Source organism: Pogoniulus pusillus, chromosome 18 (assembly GCF_015220805.1).
Source record: "Pogoniulus pusillus isolate bPogPus1 chromosome 18, bPogPus1.pri, whole genome shotgun sequence".
In the NCBI taxonomy this organism is placed as follows: Eukaryota; Metazoa; Chordata; class Aves; order Piciformes; family Lybiidae; genus Pogoniulus; species Pogoniulus pusillus.
Window position 1 is genome coordinate 18113259 of NC_087281.1, and position 27652 is coordinate 18140910.

The 27652-nt window shown below is 39.9% G+C and overlaps 1 long non-coding RNA gene across 1 annotated transcript in view; it reads right to left on the minus strand.

Moving 5' to 3' along the window:
- Positions 1 to 240: 240 nt before the first annotated feature.
- The window catches only part of LOC135183321 (uncharacterized), an 81080-nt gene continuing 53668 nt past the window's right edge, over positions 241 to 27652 (minus strand). The window contains exon 2 of the long non-coding RNA XR_010305515.1: positions 241 to 358. This is a non-coding gene — a long non-coding RNA (uncharacterized LOC135183321). The remainder of the gene's footprint in view (positions 359 to 27652) is intronic.

Sequence of the window (27652 nt, forward strand, 5' to 3'; positions counted from 1 at the left end):
ACAGTGATATGTCCTCCTTTGTAAAACATGAAAATGTCAAATGCTAAGTACTTGCTACCCCAAGATTCTGGCACTCTGCTGATACAGTAATGCAAGAACTCTGTCAAACACTACTTTCCTTGACATATAAAGCACAACAGTGAATCAGTTCAGAGTCAGAATATTGGCACAGTTGCCAAGAACATCTTTAGGTCTTCTTTCACCTGCACACAGAAAAAAAAAAAAAACTGGAGGAAATGCTTATTTCAGATATTTCTGAGTCACCTTTACTTTATTTCAGAGAATGTTTCCATTCGTTCCACTGTGTAACCAAGTGTCTGTCATTTTCTCCATGAAAGTGCAGTCTGCTGAGATATTCCTGGTGGTAGAAAAGATTGAGTCAGAAAGAGGCAGCCACCTATATCTCCACCTAAGTAAGATCATTCATATCTTAAGAAAACAACATAATATGATTCAAACAAACAAAAATATTACTTTACTAAATGAGACATGGCAATCCACTGTTGCCTCATTTATTTTGCATCCACTTTCTGCACCCCTTTCTGCAGCACCTCAAAAGCTCCGATCTTAGCAAGTCTATCAGCACCTTATTAAACATCACAATTAATTCATCGAAACACAAATTAACACAAACACAATTAATTCATCAAATCATAGAAGGGATTATATAGGAAAGGACCTTAGAGATCATCTACTCCATGCGCAGGGACGTCTCTCAACTAGACTTGATTGCTCAAGGCCTCATCCAATTTGGTCTTGAATGCGTCCAGGGAGAGAGCATCCACAACCTTTCTGCACAAACCTACTCCAGGGTCTCACCACCCTTGTGCTGAAGAACTTCTTCCTAAGATCCAGTCTAAACCTACTCTCTCTCAGCTTAAAACCATTGCCTGTTGTCTTATCACTAGACACCCTTATAAAAAGTCCCTCTCCAGCCTTCCTGTAGGTACACTTCCTGTAAAGTCTCCCCAGAGTCTTCTCTTCTTCAGGCTGAACAACCCCAGTTCCCTCAGCCTATTCTCCTAACAGAGGTGGTCCAGCCCTTGGATCATCTTTGCTGACATCCCCTGCACTCACTCCAACAGTTCTATATCCTTCTTGTAATGGGGACTCCATAACTTGAAGCAGTATTTGAGATGGCTTTTGTCTGAAAGCAGTATCTCAGCCACACAGAACATGCCACCTCTAACAAGGCATCTCCCCTTTGGTTAGCTCCACTCTGTCTTAGGATGTTCCTTCACTTGTTGGTCATGTCCAACAGAAAGGCACTCAGAGCTAAATCTAGATAATAATCTAGAGAAACAGCAAAACAATAACTGAAAGGAACTGAGAAAGGAAATTCATTCAATATGCATAATTTTAAAGCTCCAGCTTGATATGCAGCACAGACATGCTCTCCGTGGTGGTGAGTAATAATTTGAAAGTGAAAAGTGTATTATGAAGACTGAAGGATATAGCATTGCAAAGAACAAAGACATGAATCAGTAATATAATGTACGAGTAGAGATACATACAAGTGGATCCAAAGTACCCTTTACTTATTTAAGAATTGTGTCATATTCTTCATTCCATAAATAGCAGGATAACTTACCATATATATGCTCAAAGTTCTGAAAACTAAGCTTTTCAAAAGAAGCTGTGATGGTTTGGGTGTTACCCACCCCCCCCCACTCTTACGAAATCATCCAGGCTAGACTGGAAATTAAGAATGAAGCTTTGTATTTACAGCTTAGCACAGTATACAAGCAGGTATTTACAATATATACAGCTATAGACAGAAATATACAAGTTAAAAAAGTAATACAGAAACATGACACCTCTCCCAGAAAGCAGAGTCCCCAGAAGGGGCTTCCAACCACCCTTCCACCTCCTTTCCACCCCTTTACCTTACCCCAGACTTTACCTTACGTTCAAGGTGAGTTTGGAGATAGGAAGCAGGTTAGGGAGAAAAGTGCAGGCAGCCAAAGCCAGAGAGCAACTCTGTTATCTATATTTATGTTCTTGTTTTTATACATCTCAGCAAGCCTATAAGTGAAGTAGACACCAACACTGTTTCCTTTTCACAGCCTATAATCTAATTCTTCTCTCCAAAATACTCCAGCTAGCTTCAAACTATCACAGAAACAGATAAAGTTCTTCTTTAGTATTGACCATCACATATGTATCCTTGTATCCATGCCAATGAGAATATGATAACGCTATCTGCCTTATGAACTCTCACTTCCTTCCAGCATGTATCTGGGTAGCATGTACTAATTTAAGAATGTGCATTAACCAGAAAATTGCTTAAAATAAGAAATAAGAAAGCATAGTGATGCAAGATTGAATACTTCATAACAGGAAAGCCTTTCTGACTCAAAAGGAGTAAGGGAAAACTTTCTCATTCCCACAGGAGTTTCATTAAATCCTGCATATTACAACGTCTACATTAAATATGTTGAGTCAGTGAAAATGGAAAATTATCAGCTTTAGCCATTTTTCATTCATTTTTCTATTGTTTTTATACTTCTTTCTACCATACCTGTATAATATATGAAAATAAGCATTTTGATGCTCTCAAGCTTATTTTGCAGTTTCCCATGTACTGACTTTTGTACATCAAAATGAGAAACATATATATATTTATTTAACTAGTTCTGCATCATATTTACTTTAGTAATAACTATTATTAAAATAATATCTAATACTGATATGGAAAAATACTTTTAAATGTCAAATAAGGTGACACTTTAAGAGGTTTTATAGCTTTATAGTTTTTATATTTGAGTTCAAAACTACTTATCATTATGAAGAAAAAACCAAGCTAAATTCTACATGTGTTTTTATAATTGCATTGATAATCTTTGATAAATGGCCATAGAAGCACACAATGTAAAAACAAATGCATAAGAATCCTGCAAGCATCCAAATCTGTGGTGATAAATATAGAGAAAACTATTTACACTTCAAGCGAAACATAAACAACTTAATCACAAAAAATAACGGTCAAAAAATCCTTCCATGCTTTCCATTTGCACTTTTATAGTACCACTCTATGAGTTCTACTCTTAGAAGTACCTGCTAGTAGTAGACTGACTGCTGTTCCTCTGAACTGGATTTTCCTCATCTGAGGGAGGGAATACAAACTTTATTTTGAAATATCTTCATTTCTAAATATTGAGATAATATCTATTTCCCATGGGGCTAGGCTGTTCCCTGCTCAAAACCACTTCTAAAAAAGGTTAATAAATTCAGTAAATGTTATAACTGTCTCATTGGTGCTCTTATTTTCATATTTCAAAATCTTGAGACATCCAGTCAGGAAGTATAAACAGTATCATGTGCCAGTGGAAGCATTCATATCCTGCACATCACACTTCTTGTATTCTCTGCTCCTCCAGAACTCTTCACTAAACCACTCATAGACTGTGAAAGTGATTTACTCACACGACTTGACTACAGCCTTTCTTCCTCCTCATTGTAACATTTAAACAGAGTCCAATATTATCCATGTGCATCCATGTTACTTGCTTAGCCAAAGTGGACCGAGGCGAAAACTTATATTTATTGCCAAACTCAGGTCCTTGCTGTTGTTAATGGATTCATGCATTTGCTAGCTCAGATAAAGGCTATATAACTGCAAAAGCAGATGACTGTATGAAGTCAAGAATGATTAAATTCCTAGATAATGCTTACAGAGTGCTGCCAAAGAAAAGTCTTTGGGAAGAATGAAATATTAAGGCTACAATCTGCATATATTCTACTTTCAGTGCTCAGATATTCTTTAGGACTTTCTGTCCCCGAGCTCGTCATGCATCACTCATGAAGAACAACAAAAAAGCACTTGCTTCTAGATTTAGCAATTTGTGACTTACATAAAGACACGCTGATAGATGGATGTCTGGACTCATTAAATGAACTGGACATTGTTTTATAGGAAGTGGCAGCTGGTCTTAAACAGCTGCTTTGAAAAAGGTCTCTGTGATGCCTTTCCTAGCAAGCAGCTAATACATTACTGTAAGCAGGAACCATGCTTACATTAACATATTAGGCAAGATACAGCTCTACCAGTGGTTGCCATATTAGTGTTTGCTTATGTTATAATAAATTACTATTTAGTTCAGGATAAAACTGAGCACCAAAGCCACTTTATGAGTCTATCTATTTAACATTGGCAGGCAACCCTTAAGTAGCTCCACAGTATCTCCACGGAAGGCAACCAGTGACCTGGAAACTCCTAGTGAAGAAGCTCATGTCAGTGTTTTCTCACTGATAGGAACTAAGGCAAAAGAAAAGGCAGCTGATTCGTTAAGAGATAAATATAAGGTTTATGAAGAGACCAGGCTATTCAGGGAATCACTTCTTTAACCAAAGTTTTTGCAAGTGAGAATTGGTAGCCAACTTGAGTTTCTTTGTCACTCTTCCATTTTACAGTTGTGCTCTGGTAGAAATGCAACAGTAAGCATCTCTTATGGCACAAAGCCTCACTTTGAAGGTGAATTAGCAGAGAGGCCCCTCTACCCAGGCTGAATTTGCAGACCTTAAAGCAAAGACAGAAGTAAAATTTGATTTCTATACATGAATTCAACTAATGCTAATTTCCCTAACTGAATAATAACTTCTGACCAAGCAGAAAAAAAAAATCATAAATAAATACTCTTTGCACAAATAAAGAGAAATAATAGGTCTTTCCACTCAAATGCTGTGTGTCAAGTCATGTAGAAACCTTTAGTATCACACCACTGAAGGCATTTAGAGGACTGTTTCTCACTGCACCTTTAAATTTGAGTCGCAGATGATAAACAACAGCTGTTCTAAAAATATTTCCCTATAATCCACTATTTTGTCCCTGTCCCAAGAATGGTTTTGTAGTGTCTTCAAATATGATAGTTGCTCTCCAAAAGAAAATCAACCAATCAAAAACCCAAAGGAATGAACAAACAACATCATCAAGTCCTACTGCTGCCAAGTCCACCACTAAACCATGTACCTCAGCACCATATTTCTCACAGCAGTGAATAACAGATGCCTGAAGAAGACTGTCAGAACAGGAGAAACTGTAGTTTAGGGATACACTGGGCCAGAAGTAGATCTTTGTGTTAACAGCCTTGGCTTTTTAATTTATTTATTTCTGTAACATGTCCTTGTAATCACTTGAAACTATGCAGACTCTGATATACTCAATACTCTGTGACAAGCAGCATCTTAACCCTGTGAAAGAAACACCTACATTGGTTTATTAATAATTGGATGGTCCCAGTATGTTAATGACAAGGAGCCTTTTATCTGTTAATCAGCCTCATGGCACCAAGGACTGCAGAAATCCATCACTCATCTTTTTCATTTAGAAATGCAGCTATCTTTTAAATGCTTCCCTGTGTGAAGACAATTGCATAACTTTGGTAATCTTTGACACTTTTCTTCTACACTTGAGTAATTCTATTCTATTTCTTTTGAGATGCGAATCAGGATTGTAAGCAGTCTTCAAAACAGGAACGTGTGTTATGGATTAGTGCAGTGACAATGTGATTTTTTTTTTCCTGACATATCCTAACATACCTTTTGATTTTCAAATTACTGCTTTCTTTCAAATATCATTGCTCTCAAAAGGCCTGTTAAAAATAAGCCAAAATGTCATGAAGTTTCTGCAGTTACTAGGCTCAAGTCTCACAAAATCACCTTGGATCAATGAAAATTACAACTTCTGTAACCTACTGACTCTGCAATGTAGGTGGATTTTAGCATTTGTATGTACTCCCCAATGATCTCTGGCAGATTGCCATCACTTCCTGGAGTATCATTTAGCAACATGGTAAATTATATATTGTAATTATAGTTTGCTCTTGCCCAAATTGGTTGTCATGTGTCAGGTAGAATTAACACAGCATTAACCAGGTTGGAAAAGACCTCTAGGATCATCAACCTGATCTCCTTTTATGACATTCACCGCCTGGTGAATGTGGGGAAGGCTGCGGATGTAGTCTACTTGGACTTCAGCAAAGCCTTTGACACTGTCTGCCACAAGAAGCTCCTAGCCAAGCTGGCAGCTCATGGTTTGGACAGATTCACCCTGTGCTGGATCAAGAACTGGCTGGATGGCAGAGCTCAGAGAGTGGTGGTGAATGGTGCCACATCCAGTTGGCAGCCAGTCACTAGTGGTGTTCCCCAAGGATCAGTGCTGGGCTCAGTCCTGTTCAATATCTTTATTCTTATGTTAGACTTCGTTTGACTATTCTAAATTAATCCAGACCCTCCTGTTTTGTCAAAATTAACACAGGTCCAAGGAAATGCTGTTTTGTCTGAACAGACATGGAAGTATAAAGGCTAAATCATATCTTTTCCTCTTTTCAAAACTTGTAAGTCCTTTAAGATCAAAACATACAGGTGTTCTTATCCTTGACTGTCATGATCAGGTACAGAGGATACTGACTAGCTTTTAATTTAATGAATTCAATTCCCCATTTCTTCCAAAATTTTTGAAGTCCAGGTCTCTGATTCCACCTTTGCTAATCAGGACCAACCTGGCCTACTTTACTAAAGTTAGTGATTTTCTTGCTTTTCTTACAGCAGCTCCTGAGACTTTGATTAAGTTAACTTCTTCCGTTTTCTATTTTCCGCTACTGTAGTGGAATAAATTTACTGCTTTGCTAAAATGAAATTTTCTTTGCTCTTTTATCATCGCTGTGCAAAGCATGAACCTAAATTATTAGTTTGACTGTACTACAGCAACTTTTTAGATTTTAATAGTGGAATAACTTGTGGGACAAGCAGTATTATTGTCTCATAAACCTGATAAATTATTAAGCATGTTTATAGCTGGACAAAGGAGATAACAAAGTCTCCTCTGAAATCTTTGCAAGCTCATCTTGATCATTGTATTATACTGAAACCAGGAGATATCTGGGGCATTTGTAAAGAACTTTCTTTCCATGGAGTCTTCTTTTTGAATAATTTTAAAAAAGAAAAGAAAAAAAAAAAAAAGTGAGCATATATACAATTTCTGTCTCATGCAAGCACTGTTAGGAACTTCCCATATCAGGAACAGTGTGGCCAGCAGGATGAGGGAGGTTATTCTTCCCCTGTACTCGATACCTCCCTAGGCAGCCCATTCCAATGCCAATCACTCTCTCTGGCAAGAACTTCCTCCTAACATCTAGCCTAGACCTCCCCCAGCACAACTTGAGACTGTGTCCCCTTGTTCTGGTGCTGGTTGCCTGGGAGAAGAGACCAACCCCCACCTGGCTACAACCTCCCTTCAGGTAGTTATAGACAGCAAGGAGGTCACCATAGTGCTCATGGAAGGATTATATAGCAGTGGAGATTTTAAGAGATGTATTTGTTGGTATTAATAAAACACGCTCCAGGTTTTTACAATGCTTTTATAAGGCTTTTCTCATTTCAAGTTATGAAGTCTCTCCAAAGCTTTTAATTCACATTTAAATCTTGCAAGAACTTGTTGGGTTTTGTTTTGTTTGTTTGTTTTTTTTCTTAAAAAGTGAGGTAATTCATATTTTAATTCATTATGAACAAATTGCCTTAAAAGGTCATGACAGGAATGGATATTTTATGTACTTAAGATACATATGTTATGTAAAGTATTAAGTACATGTTGAGAGTTTGTTGTTAGTCTTTTCTGGAAGACTGCCAGTGAAGCAGAAACTAGCATTTTGACACATTGAGAATTGCAGGAAACCTCTTAATGAATAGTAATTTCTACAGAATTGTTTACATTCAGAACTTTTAACCAAATCTAACACTTGCTTTAAGTACAAAAACCATTTGTCTTAGCATGCTGTTAAAGTGCATATAAATCATCATTTACCTGTCTTGTGTAATGCAGTCTATTAAGGAAATAGTTCTTTTAATAACAAGACTTCAGGAAACAGAATGCTTAATCATAGAGAAAGAGACAATAAGATTAGTGTTAATACACTTTTAACCTTTTAATAACTCATTCTAATCAGCACACAGAGCTAAAAGGGTCACTGGTTATTTTTCTACAAATCCCCCTTATGGACTGATGATTTTGTTGCCCCTAAATCCAAACCTACAGGTAAGAAATCACCTGAAGTCCTGCTTTGCTCCCTCATCCTTCTGAGAGCAGAACTGGGTCATGAGTGTGTCATCCTGAGCAGTTGCCCGTAAAATCAAACCGGAGGCACCACACACTGTGAGGTAATTAGTAACTGCCTATAATTCAACACTTTGGTCTGAAAGGTCTTAGAAGTCTGAAACCACTACCTGAAAGGAGGTTGCAGTCAGATGGAGGTTTGTCTCTTCTCCCAGGCAACCAGCAATAGGTCAAGGGGACACAGTCTCAAATTGCGCTGGAGGAAGCATAGGCTGGATGTTAGGAGGAAGTTCTTGACATAGAGAGTGATTTGCTATTGGAATGGGCTGCCTAGGGAGGTGGTGGAGTTACCATCCCTGGAGGTGTTCAAGAAAAGACTGGTTGAGGCATTTGGTGCCATGGTCTAGTTGACTGGCTAGGGCTGAGTTCTAGGTTGGACTGGATGATCTTGGAGGTCTCTTCCAACCTGGTTGATTCTGTGATTCTATTGGATGTGGGCAGTAGCTAGCACTGGAGACCATTCAGGAAAATTAAACTCTAAGGAAGCTGGTGATTAGCTGAACTTTTACAACATTTTGTGCAGTCACTTAAAGGGTGGTTACTGCTTCTTCATCTGATGGGCTTTAATAATCAGTGTTCAGTGTTGTAGCCTCAAGGACTAATGCCAGCAAACTGCCACATTTGATTTTTTTCAAGGTGTCATATGGACATTGGGAGCCTTACATTTATAACAGACACGACTACCTCTGTATCAGTGACAAATGGCAAAAGCTGATTGTGTGCTGTTTGTGCAATCAAAAGGAGAGATAAGATCAAAAGCACATAGGAAAACAACAAAGCAAAATTAAGCTTTGGTTAAAAATTAAATAGCTATATATACAGCTATAAAAACATGCAAACAAGCATATGGTCCTATAGAATAAAATCTCTAGGCAAGAAGGAAAAGCTTTGGATTAAAAAAAAAAACAAACAAAAAACAAAAACACAAGAGAACATTTAGATACATCTAAGTCTAGAAATTGAATCAGGATGCTGTTCTTCTAGCTTTAATTTCTTCATGGCTGATCCTTTCACTTTGAGCAAAGGAAGACCTTTGGTATTTTTTTGAAAGCCCATTTCCTAGGGATTTCCTCCTAAAATCTGACCAGTTTGAGCATTATGTTACTGACTGCAGTAAATGTCTATACATAGGACCCTTATTTTCTAAACTCATCATCATAATTAAGTGAATATGCTGAAACTGCCATTTTTTCCCCACATATACTAGAAACTGTGTCTTCAAGTCATTCATTATAGTCTACAGGTACTCAAACTGATGTGACTTAGTTTGTTAATTCCTTGATGTATCATATCTATTAAATTTTCAAATGTGTCTAAACGTATAATTATCTTCCAAAAAATGAACAAATATCTTAGTGTAGTCATCAGATTTTTTTTTTCTGTAATTTCCATAGCACTTTTAGGGATATTATCCTTTCTAATAACAGAGATTTACTTCCTTTATTTTTGTGTGTTTGCTTGTTTCTTGAGATAATCTGAAACTTTTGCTACACTGAAAAATGATCCTTAATTACTGACAGCAAGAGACTTTCTTCTCTGATTCCATGAAGTCTCTGTGTGCCTCAGAATTAATTCCAACTATTTAAACGTTGAATAGTTGTCACTAAGAAATCCCTCAGAATACAGAATATCAGAAAAATTAGCCAAGTTCTGTAGCCCAGCATCACCTAAAGTAAGTCTTCTTGACCTCAAAAGATCAAGATCTTTTTGAATGCAGATTGACTAAAGTTAATTTAGAGCATGACACCAGGGCAAAATCTGAAAATGAGCTTATTAAAGTTGATGTAACTCGAATTCACCTATTACTCAAGGATCTACTTGGATCCTTACTAACAGATAAATAAGAGAAAAACAGTATGCCTTGACAATATTTTGTGTAGGAGCAGTCTATTTTCATCTGCAAACTTCAACACCCTTCAGAGCAGGTGAGGGACATCAGACTGACTTCACTGTGCTTTTTATACCTCAGTGAAGTGATGTGCAGAAGGATATGGAAATAATATAACAGTGTGTGGGACTGAGTTTATATAAATCTGACTAGTTCACAGAATCACAGAATTGTTGGGGTTGAAAGAGACCATGGGCATGGACACTTCACACCCAGAGTCCCATCCAGCCCAGCCTTAAAAACCTCCAGGGATGGGGCTTCCACCACCTCCCTGGACAATCTGTTCCAGAGTCTCACTATTCTCATGGTGAAGAAATTCTACCTAACATCCAATCTGAAGCTACTCACTTCTAGTTTTTGCTCCATTCTCCTTAGTCCTATCGCTACCTGATACCCTAAAAAGACCCTCAGCAGCTTTCCTGTAGGCCCCCTTCAGATACTGGAAGGCCATAATAAGGTCTCCTCAGAGCCTTCTCTTCTCCAGGTTGAACATCCTCAACTATCTCAGTCTGTCTCCATAGAAAAGGAGCTCCAGCCCTCTGATCATCCTTATGGCCCTTCTTTTGACACATTCCAGCATGTCTATATCTTTCCTGTAATGAGGGCTCCAGAACTGGATACAGTATTCAGGGTGGAAGTAGAGGAGAAGAATCACCTCCCTTGACCTGCTGGCCATGCTTCTCTTGATGCAGCCCAGGATATGATTTGTTTTCTGGGCTGCAAGTGAACCCTGATGGCTCATGTTGAATTTCTTATCCACCAGTACCCCCAAGTTCTTGTCTTCAGGACTGCTTTCAAGCCAGTCTCTGCCCAGCCTATGTTGATGCTTGGGACTGCAGACTTTAATATAGAGTTTAATATAAAGATACATATGCATGGATATTCAGTAGAACAACTAGATATATTTATCTTTGAAGTGCTTTTTTTTTTTGGTACTAGGCAAATGATAGTAAAGTTGTTCCTCATTGGTGAAGAAATTACATGTATTTATACTTATATAAAGAAAAAGAATGTTAAAACCTTGAGCTTCCCTTCCAAAGGATAAAGTTGTTCATCTATGGGGGAAAGGCAGTTAAATGCAGAGGCAAAGAAGCTCCTGTTGACTAATTTTTAAACCTTTCAGTTGTAAATGCAGTACACAATTCATTCTGATCCCTGAAAATCTTTCAAGTCTGAATATTGCCTACAGTATACAAGGTGCAACTGAAACTCCATTTGCCTGAGATCAAAATCAAGGCAAATTGTCTGAAGCTGAGGGCACTGAGCAGTTCAGTTTAAAAGAGCCTTCTGAAGATAACGTGGGCTTTGTTTGTTTGCTTGTTTATCTTTTAACCTGGCATCTTTCTATCACTTTTTTGTTGTTGAAGGTTCTTAATTAGAGTTGGGTGGTTTTGTGAGCAGTCAGATTGGTTTCATGGAGAACCAGAGTTTCTAGGAAAGCTCTGTTATGATCAGTGTAGAGAGAAGCAGGGCCTTTGTCTTGTTTTGTGTCAACCACTTTTTTTTTTTTTTCCCTTTTCCTTTCTAGTAAAGTAGTGGAGTTTCAAAACCAGACACTGCAGCTCGGGGAAAGAAATGTCAGATACATTTTTCATCACAAATGCAAGGCAAGCAATTGCAACTGCCTTTAGAAAAATCCTAACAGGACATCTGCCTCTGTGTGAAGCGTAGGCATGCACACAGACAAGCTGTTTGTAGCTTTGCAGGACATTTTATGTAACTTTCTTATACTGCAGAAAATTAAGAGATGCATTAAATGACAGGGGGAACAATTCTGTAACGTGTTTGCTTCCCTGCACAGGACAAAGGACTCCACAAGCTGGAAACAAGTTGATTTGACGCCTGCTTATCCAAAAGCAGGAACAATCCCCAGAAAATTATCTTAATGGGTTTTTTAACTTGTGTTTGGGTCACTACCATTCTATCCTAGCTACATTTACTGGCAAACTTACTAAACAAACAAGGCTGTCCAAACTCTCCATCTTGTATGCTGGCTTGAATTGGAAGTTTGAGTATACACGCCCTTGTTATGGACTGATCGCTATCTCCTTGTATACCATTTGTGGAGTGCTATTTTTGTGAGACAAGCAGGCTCAACAGAACCACAGAGAAGCACAGTTTGCAGGTTTTCTATCTTCTGCCAACTAATTGTTAGCAATATATCTAGTGAAGGATTTATCACTCTGCTTCAATAGTTGGGAAAATAGTGTTCATACTATGTGCACCTTTCAGTGGACAGAAGTAAAACAAGCCAGAAGCAGACAAAGAATCGGTCTTCCACTTTTAGCCATCTGTGAGAAATATGTATGAAACCATATATAAAACCTCCCTTGAGTAGAATTGTTGCAAGCTGAGATGTACCAATACTCATCAGCATGACTGGGAATACTTATGTGCTTTAGATTCACCTTCCAAGTTCACTCACTTATTTTAAAGTAATGATAGCACTTAAACAGAAGTCCTGCTTGGAGCAGAAGAGTGAAAATACAGGATATAGGGAGCATCACTCTTGTGCTGCAATGCAACTCCTAAGAGTAAATACTTCCACACTCTTTACCATAAAGCATGTTTTAAAACTGGGATATTAATTTAAATTATATGTTTTCACTCTGTGAAAACTTGTCATCATGGAACTGCAGATAAAATTGAAGGATGAAAAGGAATAGAGAAGTAGAATCACTGACCAATGATTGAAGGGTCTGATGCAAAACCATGAAAAACTGCCACAGCTATCACTGAGGTCAAATTCTTCTCAGAAACTTTAAAACTTACAAAAGTTAACTAGTGCCTTAGGCCAGATCTTAACTTCATATCACATATTAAGTTGTGTACCTCAAATTTTAGATGAGATTTGTCATGCTCATTACAAGTACAGTACTGCTTGTTATTGCTCATTTGGTTTTTTTTCCCCTCTGCCACAATGATGTGTCTTATCCTGACATTTGTAGCATCAAAGAAAGTCATTCCTGGGAGACTAGATCCAGGGAAAACTAAACTGCAGCTCTGCATACCTCTTCATATCCATAGCCAGATCTCAAAGGGCAAGTAATCTGAGGGGTAATCTGTGGATGGGATTCAAAAACCTCTAATACCAGATGTAACAGTTCTGCCAATGCAGCTATATTGTGCCCATACTTAGGGATAAAAGAAAACAGGGCCAATAGCTATTCTCCCACATTTTGCATCTCACAGAGCTGTGTCGTGTCAACATGGCCAAAAAGACCATGGGTTTGGGAGAAACTTGTTGTTGAACTCAGTCCAGAAAAGCAATATCAAGCAGAGAATGGCTCAGGGGCATTTTCAAATCAAGACAAAAATTCATGCCAGACTGGGAGTTCAACTGAGTTTTGTATTTGTTTGTTCCTGGGCAACAAAGAGCCAGAGTTGCATCATTGTAATGATTGTTGCGACTTGGACAGGGTGACCTGTTTCTGAACTTTGCCTATGCTGGGTGACACCCAGTCTGTGGTCCTCAGCCTACAAATTGGGCCTGCTTTGGGCATGTTTGGCAAAACAGCATGACTGTCACCCTCACAGCTTACTCCTCCATCTTACAATTTCCTCTCTTCGTTTTTTCACGTGGTCATGCCCTATTCTAGCACATTTACCAATAGAAACTAATTTAAATACACGCCCCCCCCTTCCCCAACTGTCTTAGCAATTTCACACTATCACAGGAAGGAACTTTTGCATGCCAATCCTGTTGAATTGTCGTGATGAGAGTCTGCTCTGAAAAGAGTATGGCATACATTTGATTGCAAGTAGCAATTTTACTGTTAAAGTATGAGTTTTACATTCCATCAAATTCTGGTCCAAATGAAAACTTTAAAACAAAAAGCATATGGCAACAAACATGATGAAAATAATATACAGAAGGCAAAATCTATTAGTCAATCACTAGCAGTCAGCAAAATGTTAAAAAGACAGTGTAATCAATCATTAAAAAAAACTAAACTGTGGAAAAGAAACAGTGGCTAATACATGCAGCCAGGCACTTTCTGGTTCGTGCAGTAAGTTGGTAGAAAATGAAGTGAAGAAGATAGTAAACTTCACCCACAATTATACCACTTAACTATTAACTGGAGATATCATTCTATTTTTATATACTGTCAGAGCATAGTAAACATGCTACTGTTGCAGATGATGAGTATGGGAGGGAGGATGCTCTGAGTAACAGTTTCATCTAGAATAATTGCACTTCAAAAATTTGTAGCAGAAGTTCCCAACGCATTTATAAACACATCAGCAAAGTAAAAATATGCAAGCTCCTGACTGTATCAGAAAAATTCAATTTTATGTGTACAACTTGTAAATACTTCAAAAGCAGTCATACATGCTGAAATAGGACTTTGAGGAAAGTGAGGAACTCTGAAATTCAAACATTTCTGGGCAAAAAAACAATCAGAAATTTCCTGAATATAATTGTGCTAGTTTGAGCCTAGCTGGGATATTTTTTTGAGAAGAATTAGACTATAGGCTGTGAAAAGGAAACAATGGTGGTGTCTGCTTCACTCATAGGCTTGCTGAGATGTATAAGAAGAAGAACATAAACATAAATAACAGAGTCTCTCTTTGTCTCTGGGGCTGCATTTCTCTCTTTAACCTAACCTGCTGTCTGTGTGACTAATCCAGTGTTGGGAAACAAAATATCGATACATTTTAAGCTCTTGAACTTCCTCTATCTGCCTCACTTCTGCAGTCAGCAAAAAAAATTCCAAGTGATAGGTTAGTCAAACAGGCTAATTAGCCATCCCTGAGATTTAGCCCACAGCCTCTTTCTTCTACACAAATAGTTCCATCCCCACTGCAAGACAACAGTGCAAAGAGAAAAATATGTTAGCAGCAAGCACAAGCTGTGACATTTAAATCTTCATCAAAGCCACCACAGATCAAGCTGACCTTTTGGTAACAAGTGCTAGCACTTCCATTTTTTTAAATAAAAGTTTGTTTTAACAATTTACTCTTCCAAAGTGTAAAACACTTCATGTTTGCTTCTTTAAAATTATTTGTTACATTTCAAAGTTGCTACTGATAACAACACCTACAAACCTCAAAGTAAATAAAAGGCGAAGAGAAGGAAAACAAGGAATTACTGAAAAGGTTATACAAATAGCTACAAGAATTGTTAAAGACTTTTTTTTCCCACTTCTGGATATAAAGTATTAAGTTTACATTCTTTGGACAGAAAATCACAATATGCTGAAGAATTTTAGACAAGTTTTAAAGTAGGTAATTGCAACATCCTGCATTAAAGGATTTATACACTGCTGAATCTTCCACAGCGCACAACACTTGTTACATGCAGGCAAGAAGGATTTGAACCTTAATGCTATGGCTTTGAAGAACAAGTAATACTCAGCTATTTGTCCTTTGAATACCCACATATACACACATCCTGCTACTTCAAGGTTTCCTTAGCTGTAACATCTATTACCAGCCTGGGTGCATTCCTGTGTGAACTACCCTACGTGATCCTGCCTTGGCAGGGAGGGTGGACTCGATGGTCTCTGGAGGTCACAGTATCACAGTATCACACAGTATCATTAGGGTTGGAAGAGACCTCACAGATCATCAAGTCCAACCCTTTACCACAGAGCTCAAGGCTAGACCATGGCACCAAGTGCCACATCCAACCTTGCCTTGAAGTGCCCCAGAGACGGCGACTCCACCACCTCCCCGGGCAGCCCATTCCAGTGTCCAATGACTCTCTCAGTGAAGAACTTCCTCCTCACCTCAAGCCTAAATCTCCCCTGGTGCAGCCTGAGGCTGTGTCCTCTTCCACTCTCTAAAGTTCTGTGATTCTGTGATCTTAATCCAAATCTTTGTGGGACTTCTCTGTCTCCCCTTCTGGCCCTGCCACTGTGGATTGTCCCCTCACCCGTTCCTCCCTGAGCCATACACAGGCCAGGGAAGCACATATGATACATCCCCAGGGCTCTCTGATGTAGCATGAGTCAGCTACCTCCTCTTCATCCTCACTTGAAGAACTGTTCCCCTATATCTGCTTCGCTTCTTCTCCTTTTGCTTTGCTCGGGTTAAGGGCAGAATCCCTGTTCTGAGAAGGTGTATATGTCAAGCAAACAAGGAAGTGGCTAAACCCAGCATGTTTTGTGGTATTGATGACAAACTTTTATGAGAACAATTTGGTAAACTCTTTCTTTAAATTTTTAACTTTGCCTCCAAAGCCCCCTGGGCACTCAGAGTTTTATGTCAGTTCCTTTCATGCTGGCTATACTTTCCTCATTCCTTTTTATTCTTGTAGTTTAACTCATCTTTCTCTGCTAACAATATCACTCTGGCAATCTCATTTCATTTGTGGCAGTTCCAACTGTTTATTTCTTTATTCTTAAGTCCCTTATTAGGTTTAATAATGCCTTTCAATGAGCCCATCTAAATGTTTTTCAGCTGCCCATGACCTTGGGTTGCATTTTATAATCCTTATTCCCTCTTCCAAGTTCAGAAGCTGAATTCTCTTGTTCTCACTCTCTTTTTAAAAACACTGAGGACCCAGGTTAATACACTCTGAATTTCTTTTGGCCAATCCCTTATGTGTCTCTTTCAAAATTTCCTTCATAAAAGCCAACTCTTTATCCTTTTCTCATAATCTACTTCCTAGTTCTCCCTTTCATGTTGGTGCACTTCCCCTGGCCCTAGTGTTTCACTTCAACACACAGCCCAGCTGCTGAAACAATACTCTATGACTGACTGTTGTGCTTTAGACCAGTAAAGCAGGTATGACTTGCCAGGGCTGATTAAACAGCATGCTGAGGTTTCTGGTTTGTAGAGCCTGGAAATTTTCATTTCTTTTTCTTTTTAATTCCCTCACTTTTTTCTTTTTCTTTCTTTCTTTTTTTTTTTTAATTGTTGAATGTCATATTTCTAAATTTCTCTTATTGCAAATAAATCTCCCAAAAGCATTCTCTCCTGTTTACACACAGAGTTCAGGGTAGGGGGGAAGGTGCAGGTAAGCAGGAAGATATTCAGGCTCTGTTTAGGCTACCTTTAAATATATGCGAGTAGAACCATGCATTTCATGCTTAGAGTCCTTCTATGCCAAACAAACAGAGGGCTGTCAAGGAGTAGGGAGCCATTTGGAGCGGTCCAGGAGCCATCACACCCCAGATGTTACACTAAGCACAAACAAGTAAGGAAAACCTTCAGCTCTTCCCTTTGGGAGAATTGTTCTCAGCCAAAGAAAGTAGTGAAAGAGGCATGATATACACTTTCTTTCAAACGTCTGTCTGGACACTCCCTTTGAGCTGGGCTCTAGCAGGCTTACCTGGGATACACATTCTCACTTCAGCAGTGCCATTGGAGCACCAGAGATGCCACAACATAAGGTGGACATTTCAGTTCTAAAGGTCCTGGCTTCCCCACAGTCTCAAGTTGTGCTGGGGAAAGTGTGGACTGGATGTTAGGAGGAAGTTCTTCACAGAGAGAGTGATTTCCCATTGGAATGGGCTGCCCGGGGAGGTGGTGGAGTCACTGTCCCTGGAGGTGTTCAAGAAAAGACTGGATGAGGCACTCAGTGCCATGGTCTAGTTGAGTGGCTAGGGCTGGGGGATAGGTTAGACTGGATGATCTTGGAGGTCTCTTCCAACCTGGTTGATTCTATGATTCTATTCTATGGTGCATAGGCTTTTTACAAATAGCTCTGAGTCCCAACCCGTGAGCCTCTGCCACTTACAGGAAGAGAGTCATGGCAGAATTAAAATCCTTTCAAATGTAACAAGCATGCAACCCATTGCAGGTTTGAAGTCCTAGAAATATGTCAAAGTGAGGAGCAACCAGTTATTATCCTGGATAGCTTAAAGGTCAGAGCTGAAGGGAAAAGGCTGTGAGCTTTCTTCTTTCCTTCTTTCCTTCTTCTTCTTCTTCTTCTTCTTCTTTTTTTTTTTTTTTTTCCCTTTGGAGATGTTAATTTCAAGACAATACCAAAAATGGCATCAAGAACATTTGTAAAGGCATTGTAAAAAAAATTGCTGCACAGCAAAAAGTTGCTGTAATGCACAGTTTAAAGAGATTTAAAATATTAAATGTGAATGTAAGTCTTCACTGCAAAAATAACAAATATTCTCTTTAAGCTAAAACATTTGTGCAGCCAGTGAACTGAAAACTTAGTGACTGCAGAGTGTAATAATAGTAATGGCTATGTCTTGCAAAGCATTTCTCAGCCATTCACATTAGAAAGAACATAGGCATGTGTTTCAGGAAGGAATAACCATAAAGCTCCATATTAGTGGCTGAGGGACTCTTTGCAGAAAAATGGAAGAGATGTGGTGGCAAAGTAAGGCAAGGAAAGGCAAAGGAAATAAATGGGTTGTGTGATGGGAGTTCATATTGCCAAAACGTCACTGCATCATGAGAGTGGAATCCATCTTTGCCGTTCTGTCATTTTACTTTCCTCTGTCTCCACTAACTAAAGGTTTGTTAAAAATCTGAGATGTATTTGACATTAGTGTCTGTTTCTGAAAACAAACAAACAAACAAACAAAAAAAACAACCAGAATTTTTCTACATGTTAGAGATGTGACTAGATCTGAACAAGCTTATCTCCTTGGAGCAGAATTAAATAGTAGTTTCATTTGCAGTGTATACACTACACTTCCTTGGCATGCAGGGACAAATCCAAAAGCTTCCAATGTTTGTTTGTTTATTGTAATAATAAATTGTCTGCAATATCATAGAATCATAGAATCAACCAGGTTGGAAGAGACCTCCAAGATCATCCAGTCCAACCTAGCACCCAGCCCTGTCCGGTCAACCAGATCATGGCACTAAGTGCCTCATCCAAGCTTTTCTCGTGAACATCTCCAGGGACAGTGACTCCACCACTGCCCCAAGCAGCCCATTCCAATGGCAAATCACTCTCCCTCTGAAGAATCTCCTCCTAACATCCAGCCTATATATCACTTTTCTGTTTCTCAAAATCGGGTGTGGTGGAAGGTCCAAATTATGCCCAGAACACTTATCCATCACATGCCCTAACCACCTGCCCGGATGCCCACCTTGGCTCCCCCTGCCCGCTTCTTCTTCCCTGGTGGAAGAAGCCGAAAGCAGACAAAAAAGCTTTGGCGCCTCTCGGTCTATCACAGCCCCCATGTTTGGCAGCTTGCTTTGTTTTGTGATAAACACAGGTCACGACCCTAGGCCTGTGCATCTGCCTTTGTTGGAGCAATAACTCAGGATCGGTTCCAGGGCTGCTTTTACCTGTTGCTTTTGGTCAAAGACGCTCGCCAAAATGCTTAACCCCCTAGCAAACTGCTTGTGTGCTGCTGCTGCTGCTTTTGTTTCATTCGCTACCTGTGTGCCTTACGTGCCCCTGTGTGCCACCGCACTTTGCATCGCTGGTAACTGGGGACTTGCCTACCCCCGGCAGCTCTGACCCTGCCTGATCGAGCCCCAATATAGGGAACGACCTAGTAACGACCTAGCAACGAGCTGCGACACTGGGGCTTGCAGGCCTGCTGCTCCGGCCCGCCCTGCCAGCCCGAGGGCCGACCCCTTGCTATACACAGCACTCAATCGGACTGCCCCAGCCACAAACCTGCACCCTGCCTTGCCCAGGTGGCTGCTGGCCACCCGATGACCTCCTGAGAGCCATGGAAGGCTTCTCTCGTGTCCCTGGGCCTTCTCAGCCAGCGTGCTCGGTTTGGACTGAACAAGCAGCACAGCCCCATCTCGTTACCGCGTCAAGTCCCCCACCTGGCTTTCACTGTATGCTTTTTCCCGCTCATGCTTTTGGAACGCAAATACTGAGGCTACTGACCCGTGAGTACCCTCACTCTCTCTACACAACTTTGTAAGAGTTAATGCTAAGCCTTTCAGCGGCAGTTTGTGCTGCAAGGCTCTCTAGTGATAAACGTTTGCTAGAACTTTTCCTAAATCCTTTAATTTGACTGTGTATATATATAGATATATAGATACATTCTGCAAAGGTACATATATATACTGTGTCATAGAATCTGTGTGTTTTAAGTGCAAATAACTAAATAACTATGGGGAAGTTTTCTTTGTATAAGAAATAAACTATTTAATATTTTTACAATTCACTTGCCTAACCCAGATTCAAACCCTTCCTTAACATCACGGGGGAAACCAGACAAATGTCTCCTTCCACTGAAATACCGAGAAGGGCAATAACAACATTAGAGTTCCGCATGAAGAGACAATAATATTGGGCTCTGTGCTAGTTTGAAGCAGGCTAGAATGTTTCGGTGAGAAGAACGAGGTTACAGGCTGTGGAGAGAAAAGAGTGGTGATGTCTGCTTTGCTCATAGGCTTGCTGAGATGTATAAAAACGTAAGTCAAAACATAGATAAGACACTCGGCATCACTCTCACTGGGGCTGCTGGCTGAGCTGCATCTCTCTAACCTCACCCTCCATTTGGGACTAATCCACTTTGCTTCCTAACCTGTGGCCAAACCTCCATTCTTCCTTGGGACTGGGGTAAGGTTGAGAGGGGTAGGGGGAAGGTGCAGGGGTGGTTGAGAGCCCCTCCTGGGGACTCAGGTTTCTGGGAGGGCTGTTGTGTTTCTGTATTACCTTTTCCCTTGTATACTTCTGCCTGTAACTGTATATACTGTAAGTATCTGCTTGTATATTGTGCTAGCTGTAAATATAAGCTTCATTCATATTTCCAGAGCCAGATGAATCTAGTCTGGGTGATTTCTAAAGTGGGGGGGGGCAGGGAACACCCAAACCATCACAGAGGGGTGACCTTATTGCTGTCTACAACTACCTGAGGGGTGGTTGTGGCCAGGAGGAGGTTGCTCTCTTCTCTCAGGTGGCCAGCACCAGAACAAGAGGACACAGCCTCAGGCTGCACCAGGGGAGATTTAGGCTTGAAGTGAGGAGGAAGTACTTCACTGAGAGAGTCATTGGACACTGGAATGGGCTGCCCGGGGAGGTGGTGGAGTCGCCGTCTCTGGAGCTGTTCAAGGCAGGATTGGACGTGGCACTTGGTGCCATGGTCTGGCCTTGAGCTCTGTGGTAAAGGGTTGGACTTGATGATCTGTGAGGTCTCTTCCAACCCTGATGATACTGTGATACTGTGATACTCCCGCATGCTTCTCTGCATGGAATAACCAAACATATTAACGGACAAATCTAAGAGCAGTCTACTATTTTAGAGAAACCTGAGTGAGAATCAAGAAGCACAACAATTGGGGCTGCTGGCTAATGTTCCTCTACTGAGCTTTAGCTAGAACTGGAAAATAACAGTGTTTTACTGGATCTGTTATATACAACTGCGTGATGAAAGCCAATAAAGTAGAACTGAAAAGTACAAAGGGTTTGAAGGTAATGTTTACATGTAAATAGAAATGTTTTAAAGGGTTAACAACAAGACAAAAAGTATTTCCCATTGAACACTTACATCACACAGGCCTGAATGTGCTACGCAAACGCTTAGATCAGAAAATTTAAAACAAAAGGTAAGAGTAGACTCTGAAAGCTCTAACTTCTTGCTCTTAACTAATGTGTTCCTAACTTTAAAATTTTAGATTCTGAGATAACCTTGTAACAGCAAAAATTCTTCTGAAAGCGCCTCCTTGCAAAAAGGCGTTGGTGAAACATGCACTTGTCTCTGCTTCAAATGTCACTTAAAAATTCTTTATAGGTTGGGCTGGATGATCTTGGAGGTCTCTTCCAACCTGGTTGATTCTATGATTCTATGTGTACACACATGCAATACAGTAAGGGGTGAAGCATAATACAGTAAGGGGTGAAGACATGTACACACAAGTTGCATATACTTTACTTTTGCTTCTTTTGCTATGAAGCATGAGAGTGAGATTGAAGAACATAGTATAAAATTATTCAAGGCATTTATTTACTGGATTGGCAGAGTTAGGCAAACTTTTCAGTAATGTAATTTCAACTTAGCAGAAAACATATTTTTCAGCACCCATAGTAACAGAATTAACAGCATTTGAAAGTGTATCCGAAAACATACTTCTTCCCTCCAGGAGGAAAATAGTCTTAAATTAATAAATATAAAATAATTATAGAAAAATAGAGTAATATATTTACTTGTGTAACAGCTTGGGTGTTACCCACCCCCCCACCCTCCCCACACACACTCTTATGAAATCACCCAAAGTAGACTCAGCCAAGCTGGAAATGAAGAATCAAGCTTTATATTTACAACTTAGCACAATATACAAGCAGATATTTACAATACATATACAGAAATATACAAGGTAATAAAGTAAAAGAGAAACACAACAGCCCTCCCTTCCTGGAGGTGTTTAAGGCCCGGTTAGATGAGGCCTTGAGTGACCTGTTCTAGTGGGAGGTGTCCCTGCATATGGTGGGGGGCTGAAACACTATTATTTTTGAGGTCACTTCCAACCTAAACCATTCTATGATTCTGTAAGAGAGACGAAGGCTGGTGTCTGCCTGTCAAGAGACAAACACTGCCTGAGATTAGCTCCATCCAGAATGGACTGCTCTTTCAACTTGCTCCTAGATTTCATCTGATGCTCTGTGGCCATAGACCAGAAGTACTATTTTTGTTTGTAACATGTTTGAAGTGATGTTGAAGTCCATCAAAGTCTTGTTCTTAGAGCAGGAATCTGAGGCTTAGTGTTGCAGACCCTGATGTCTGGCGTGAAGGCATGAGAGGTTCCAAAACTTCCTGGAGAAGTGTTGCAGGACTCCAGAGAGACAAACCTTGTCCAGTCTTGTAAACACTGTCCTTTGGCATCCATCCTTGGAGGGAGCTACCTCCGGAGTGCCCTTGGTGGGAGCTAGTTGATGTGACAGTGCAGAAGAATCAGTAAATAATGTGGAGGTTGGACAAACAGGGACTCCTTACAAAAGGTCTCCCCAGCCTTATTTTATTCTGCAGCACAAAAACACTCTGGTGTAATTTTAAATAGTTTCATCACAATTGTCCATTACAGACCATGAAATACACAGTACAGCTGCTTTCAAGAGCCATGGTTGTATTGAAATGTGATACACCAGGTAAAAAAAAAAACAACCCTCTGCAAAACCTACATGCTATTTGTATCCCAGGCACGTTTTACTCTGGCCTGAGTGTGCTTGAGATATTAAATTTGTGTTATAAGGGCAAATCTTCAGATCACTAATTAAATGCAAGGAGGAGCTGTGTCATATGACTGAGAAATTCTGAGGCTTCTGCTAAAGATCTGTGCAGCACTCAGCAGGCATAGCTTGAGCTCTTATTCTGACCTCTCTTCTACTCATCAATGGCATTAAACGCTGATCTGTAAGTGAAAGCTATTATGCTTCTTTCTGTTGAAGTCAGAACTACAACTCCTTACCAGTAGCACAGCTCCAGTGTCTCAAGGACTACATCTGCAGTGTCGTATGTCACAGCTTTAACAGTGGCTAATGGTTTTGCTATTACTTGTTTTATTTTGGGATGACAATGATAGATCTTTGTTTTAAATATAGATGTATTCATTCCAGCTAGCTGAAATGTCATGTCTGAGCGTCTTGGAATCGTCTCCTTAAACACATATGTAAGGACAAAAGACTTCTGCATTGAAAAGCAGTAAATTTTAGTAAGTGAAGAGAAACATATGAGAGGAAAACTATATTTAATCAGTTATAGAAAAGCAAAAGGATTCTAACACTACACAAGCTCATTATTTTCCAGTCTATAAATTATAGGTTAATTATCTCTTAAGCCAAGAATGTGTTTTTTAATATTATACAATGGTACATTCAGTTGTGGTCCTTGCTTGGACAGCCTCTGTCAAAGCCCATCCCCATGTTCACATCCACATGTGTCTTTCTAACCATCATAATCAGGGTTGATAGAGAAATGAGATTACAGGAAGTATGGAATTACAGAGACCTTACTCTCTCTGTCCTACTTGCCCACTTTCCTGTCTTATTAAAGATATTCTACACAGGGGGCACAGTCTCAAGTTGTGCCGGGGGAGGTCTAGGCTGGATGTTAGGAGGAAGTTGTTGGCAGAGAGAGTGATTGGCATTGGAATGGGCTGCCCAGGGAGGTGGTGGAGTCACTGTCCCTGGAGGTGTTCAAGCAAAGCCTGGCTGAGGCACTTAGTGCCATGGTCTAGTTGATTGGCTAGGACTGGGTGCTAGGGTGGACTGGATGATCTTGGAGGTCTCTTCCAACCTGGTTGACTCTATGATTCTATGATTCTATTCCATTTTCAGCCTTACAGTGACATCCTTCCCCATTGCATGATCCCACATGAACTCTACCCTTGTGCAGTCGTTCATCTGGAAATGCTCTGAGCAGCCCCCAGCACCCCTTCCACCCCTCTGCACCCCATCTGTCTTGTCTTCCTGTCACAGCAATGCCAAATTGTCACCCAGCATGGTCTTTTGTCTGACCGTGTCTCATATTTGTACCAGGACTTCACTCTGAACACAGCATTTATTTCCCTCATACAAAAAGCCCATTAACTGAAACATACATCTGCACTTCCATAAGACCTTATCTAAGAGAGACATTTTTTTCTCTTAATAAAGTGCACATGACATAGCCTTTAATAGTGAAAGGCTCTGCAGAACCACTGTTTGTTTTCAGAATGAATTAACACTTACCTCTACATTTTCAGTGTTTGCTTCTCCATCCACTCTACCTTGTGTTTAAGCTTTGGCTGAGCACAGGAAACAGTTCAAATAATTATTCATCTATTTGGACAATAATGGGTAGCCTCTCCATAGCTACAACTGAAATCAGCCTCTCTTGTTTTGCACTTACGTGGTTATGATTCCACAAAATTAATTTGATGTGGAATTTTAATCCAGCGTTAACTCCAGATTCAGAGAAAAACAATTAAATTGTCTTTCAGCTAAATAGCACAAAAGGGAGTAAAAACTCGTTGGAGATTTTATTCTTCAAGTAACATTTGTCTACCTCAAGTTGCTTAAAAATTCATGCTCAAGATATATCTGACAGTAGTTTTATAAGTATAAAGGTGGTAAGCTTTAGTTGGGAATCAGTGAAACTGGATTTGTCCTAATAAGCTAAACATATTCTTTTTCAGAAAATAATATTCTGATGACAAATGATGATTTGAAGAGGTAAAGACTTCAGCAGGAGAATGTTGATTATAATATAATATGCATTTTTTTTTTTACCAGAAGCAGTATATCTCCCTGGATAATGAAGTCTTCTCTTTAGTAGTAGGTTCACTTCTCTGGCTGGCTAACTCATATCCTTCTTCCCAACACTGCTTTTATAGAATCATAGAATCAACCAGGTTGAAAGACACCTCCAAGATCATGAAGTCCAACCTGGCACCCAGCTCTAGCCAGTCAACTAGACCATGGCACTAAGTGCCCAATCCAGTCTTTTCTTGAACACCTCCAGGGGTGGTGACTCCACCACCTCCCTGGGCAGTCCATTCCAATGCAAATCACTCTCTCTGGCAACAACTTCCTCCTCACATCCAGCCTGTACTTCCCCCAGCACAACTTGAGACTGTGTCCCCTTGTTCTGTTGCTGGTTGTCTGGGAGAAGAGACCAACCCCCACCTAGCTACAGCCTCCCTTCAGGTAGTTGTAGACAGCAATGAGGTCAGCCCTGACCCTCCTCTTCTCCAGACTGAACAACCCCAGCTCCCTCAGCCTCTCCTCATAGGGTTTGTGTTCCAGGCCTTTCACCTGTGCAGTGAGATGCCAGGAAGTCAAGCAGATAAAAATGCTCATAGCCTTACCAATTCCATCCTGAAAATAAGAGAAACTTCTGCAACATTATTTCACAATGAAATTTCTGAATTCTGTTGGAAATGTTTATATTTATAAGGGAATTCTTAACTATTTGGAGTTTTCAATTGTTACATCAGGACAGTGTATGGGAAAGCACAAATAAGCAACAGCACAACACAGGAAAGCAGGAGAGAAAGAAGTCTTTTTAGCACATTCCCATCTTTCCCTCTGCCTTTTAGGAACCTCCTGACTTAAAAACATAGCTGTCTTGGGGTGAATGGACTGCAAGAGACACCCCAGCATAGGAATGCCCCATATATGAGCCGCCTCACTTTAGCTGGCAACTTCATTCCCTTAACCAATCTATTTGACTGAGGCCTGGGAAGTGCAGCACAAGGGAGAGAATAAAGTTGCAGATTTGCAAATGAAAGGAGTAGATAATATGGGCTTACTGAGGCGGCTTTTCTAACAGAGATGAGAAATACTTGGAGATGTAGTTTAGCCCTTTCACATCTTTATGTGAGAAAGCCTAAGGGTGAATGCTCAAAAGCTGGGAAAAGACGCCTTCATGTCCAAATGAAACTGTGAAGCACGAGGTTATGTTGAGAAAATTCTGCAATTACGGCAAGGAAAAAGTCACTGCCTAAAGTAGCCACAGGGTGGAGAAGATTATGTCAGGTTCTGCCATTTTCCTTAGGAAGGAATGTGGAAAATTTGAGGGTAATAGACAAATCAGGTTGGATAAGTAATTTCAGAGTTGTGAAGCCTTCTTCAATGAAGTAACAAAAAATGTGCATCCTTATTTATGAGGAATACAAAATCGAGAGGACCCAAAGATTCTTTTCCTTGGAGAATAATATGAGAAGGGAAAAAAATCTACAGGAAAAGAATTGGCAGCCCTGTGTCAGTATTGTTAATCTTATAGGTTAGATACATCATTTATTATTTAAATAGCTATTTAAACTAAATGGCAAATCATTGTAATGTGTTATGAACACTGTATGTGTAACCAAAGATGCATTGCCAGTTTGACTCTGATAGAATAATCAAGGCCTGAATTAATAACTAATGGTGAGAGATGTTGTTGACTGACACATCTTCCCTTTTGGAGGCTGTTGGTGGCCAATTTGGCCTTAAGTGAAAGAAAAATAATTTTCAATCTACATATCTGCTCTGTTTTGTTAGCAGATTGTCTACTTTTGTTTGCAGACCAGCATGAGCTCCTGATGACAGCTGACTCACACATATTGTAAATCAAGAAATATCAAGTAAAATGATGTATGCAGCAAGTAAGGAAAACATAAAACCATTTAAATATTGACACTTGGCTTTTTGTCATATAAGCAGCAGGATATTTTTTAATGACCTCCTATTAATTACAATACTAGGATGCTGAAGACCTTGTTGACGTGCAGTATTTTGTCTACCCTGACGATGTCTTCAACATTCAAGGTGCCAAAAGTGATATTGAAGGAATCCAGATTTTTTTTTAATGTTGTTAAAACTGAAGTAGAAACAAAAATTGCCCTTTCGTGTGCTCAGTTGTGATACTGTTGGACTTACTTAAGATGTTAGTTGCTACTCTATTCTGCCATGAGAAGAAGCAGGTCACAAGGCAAGGTGCTATGAGCATTTGATGAGGGCTGAAGAGAGCTGGAGTACTGTGTCCAGCTCAGAGGCCCCCAGTAGAAGAGAGACATGGACCTGCTGGAGTGGTCCAGAGGAGGGCCAAGATGACCAGAGGGCTGGAACATCTTTCCTATGAAGACAGGCTAAAGAATTGGGGATGCTCAGCCTGCAGAAAAGAAGGTTCTGAGGAAGCCTTATAGCTACATTTCAACAAATAAATAAAGGGACCTACAGGAAGTCTGGGGAAGGACTGTTTAAAGGGCTTGTAGCAATAGGATGAGGGGCAGTAGTTTTAAACTGGAGCAGGGTTGATTTAGATCAGATGTAAAGATAAAGTTCTTTACAATGAGAGAAGTAAAAT